Source organism: Octopus bimaculoides, chromosome 22 (assembly GCF_001194135.2).
Source record: "Octopus bimaculoides isolate UCB-OBI-ISO-001 chromosome 22, ASM119413v2, whole genome shotgun sequence".
NCBI lineage: Eukaryota > Metazoa > Mollusca > Cephalopoda > Octopoda > Octopodidae > Octopus > Octopus bimaculoides.
In genome coordinates this window covers 2,510,412-2,513,493 of record NC_069002.1, presented here as the reverse complement: position 1 = coordinate 2,513,493, position 3,082 = coordinate 2,510,412, and positions in this window count along the sequence as shown.

Below are 3,082 nucleotides of genomic sequence, written 5' to 3'. Positions count from 1 at the left end.
TATATATATATATATATATATATATATATATATGTATATATATATATATATGTATATACTCATACATATATATGTATATACTCATACATATATATATCCATATATCCATATATATGTATACATATATAGACGTATATATAAGTATACATATATATGTCTGTATATATATTCATCTATCTAACTGTCTATCTATATATGTATATAGATATACATATATGTGACTATATATAAATATGCACGTTTATGTACACATACAAACACAGCACACGTACATATGTATGTATGTATGTACGTATTTATGTATGTACGTATGTACGTGCACATTTGGTTTGAGAAACAGAAAAACAGAAAGCTCGTGTTGACGTCATTCTCAGAACGTCCAACAACATATTAACTTCACTGACCGTAGCTATTAATAAGGACACTTTAAATTCCTGTCATGTGCTATCTTACAGCTGCATATTACACATATTAAAGTCTTTAATCAAATACACATTCATTAGTGATATCTTGTCATAAAATGGCGTGTAATGTAGCGCAAACTGGTTTATCATGATATTCACATCTGTATTTGAGAGACAAAAGCGTTTTCATCTTATGTCTGAAATTGTCGTCTTGTTCTTCTCTGTATGGATGTGCATGTGCAACTGTAAGTCTGTGATTGTTTATGGAAATTGGAATGCATGCATGTGCATCTATGTGCAACTGTCTGAGTGTGTGCTTGTGTGTGCTTCTGTATCTGCTCCGTTTGCGCCTGTGTTTCGGTTTTTATGCTTGTATTAGATTTTTCATATGTAGGAATAAATGCGTTTGAATATCATTAACCAAGGTATCGCTCTTACTACTTTTCTTTTTGAAACATTGCTTTGTTATTGTTGCTGCGAATTTTATGGTGTGTTTTGTTGCTATCGTTGATATTATTTGTAGTGTTAGTTTCTTATTGCTTTTATTTTTTGTCTACGTTTGTTGTCCCTGTTAATATAAACAGTTCTATGTAAATACAAACAGGGAAGTTATTGAAAACTATTCTTTTGATTTAGGAAATGGCTCCGTTTTCTTATCTTTCTCTCTTTTCTAGCTTTTGTTCAACAACAACAAAGAACAAAAAAAAATGTAATGGAATTGTACTGCATTCCTGCCTTTGCTTTGACATAGACTAAGCACGTATGAAGAGTTGCAGTTTCTGGATCGAAACAGTATTGTACATTCAAATTTCTGAGTGCCTACTTATCGGTGTAATGCAGACGTATAATAAGGTAATGGCTCCTTCATAATCACGAAGTTGGCAACGCCAACGGAGTTACAATCGACTTTGAAGCCTTGACTGGACCATCCTAAGGAATATTGCTACACCGGATAACATAACAGGAATTGCTTCCTATATTTATTTCAGTGTGTTGTTCTGTAAGGGAGATTTTGTTAGACCCAGCAGGTCAAGAAGCCACTTTGTGGATTTTTAATTTACTTTCATTATCAGGTATTTCTTGTTTGTATTGCTGGTGTTCTTGTTGCTCCGTAATGGATTATCATCAATGGAGCAGAGTATGATCAAAGATATTCCTGCAACGAACATTCCGTGTTACCAACCCATCTACATAGAATGATATGCCACATTGTCAAACGTGCATTCGTCTAGAAGGTGACACATGATTTAAATAAAACGCAAATAATGAAATAATATTTTGGAACAAGTCCAGCAATTTCGATGGAGCGTGGAAGCCGCTTACATCACCCCCAGTGCTAAACTGGTAATAATTGATCGGTCCCGGAAGGACGAAAGGCAAAGTCGACCTAGGTGGAATTTGAACTCAGAACGTCAAGACAGACGAAGTGACGCTAAGCATTTTACTCAGCGTGCTATCGATTCGACCAACTCGCCACCTCATACAGGAAAATTATTAATGAATGGAACACACCAAAATTAAATGTAAAACTTAGAGCGAAATGCTTCAGTCACTTCAAACAGAAATAAAATAGCATCAAGACTACAACACCTCCAGTAATAAGCTTTAGAAGTAAGTTTTCAACTGTCAGCAAGGACTAGAAACTGATACATTCAATGACTCCATCTAAAACACAGTGAACACTCTCTTCGACGGAATTATAATATTTAATAGGTTTCGAGGTAAATACGATTGTTTTGCTAGTCGAAAATTGTCATAAAGTATTCACAATAAGAATAACAAATATATGCTGTATTCAAAAAAAATATATTTAAACATTCAACAAATAGCTTTACGCAAGACGAAAAATGAAACACAACACGTTTTCTCTGAAGCTATGAAAGCACAAACTGAAGTTACAGTCATATTTGATGAAGACATTATTACATCATTATTAGACGAAAACTGAATATAATTTACGAATGGGCATTGTAAGTTCTGGGTAAGGAAAGCCTGATCAAGAGTGTTGAACGATTAGATTGAATACAGTATTACAGGATAAAAGGAAAACCCAGCAGAGACTGAGATACGCATGGCCTAAAAGTGGAAAGTGCAGTGGAGTGTTTGTCATGACAACATTGTTATAAAAACGACAAAAGCTTTCTCACTAGAAACGAATACACAAAGTAAAGGAACACAGAAAACTTAATCGAATACATAAACAAGAACAGCAAGAGAAACATAACTGACGCGTTAGAAACTTACACATAAACATATTGTACACAAGTACCAGCCAATAATGCAAAATATAACAGAAGTCACAAAACAGAGCTTTCGACAAGATAACTAGATTCAAACTCTATGTATATTTCACAAACAAGCAGACGAAACACTGAAGTAACGCCAGAAGCAGCTGCAAATAGCAAACTTCTCAACAAAGAAGAGCGGATGTAATATATAGAAACATCAACCCAAAAGCTTACAGGAAAATACAGTACAAAACAGAGGAAAACTTTGAAGAACGTAGCAATGTTTCACTGTTTTGAAGTACTGCCAACAATGTTGACATCAACAATGGCGATGTATATGATATATAACATGAGTGTATTGTTTCCGATCTAATCGATGGTCTTGTTATATAAATTCATACATAAATACATGCATTTAATGTATATATATATATATATATGTATATATAT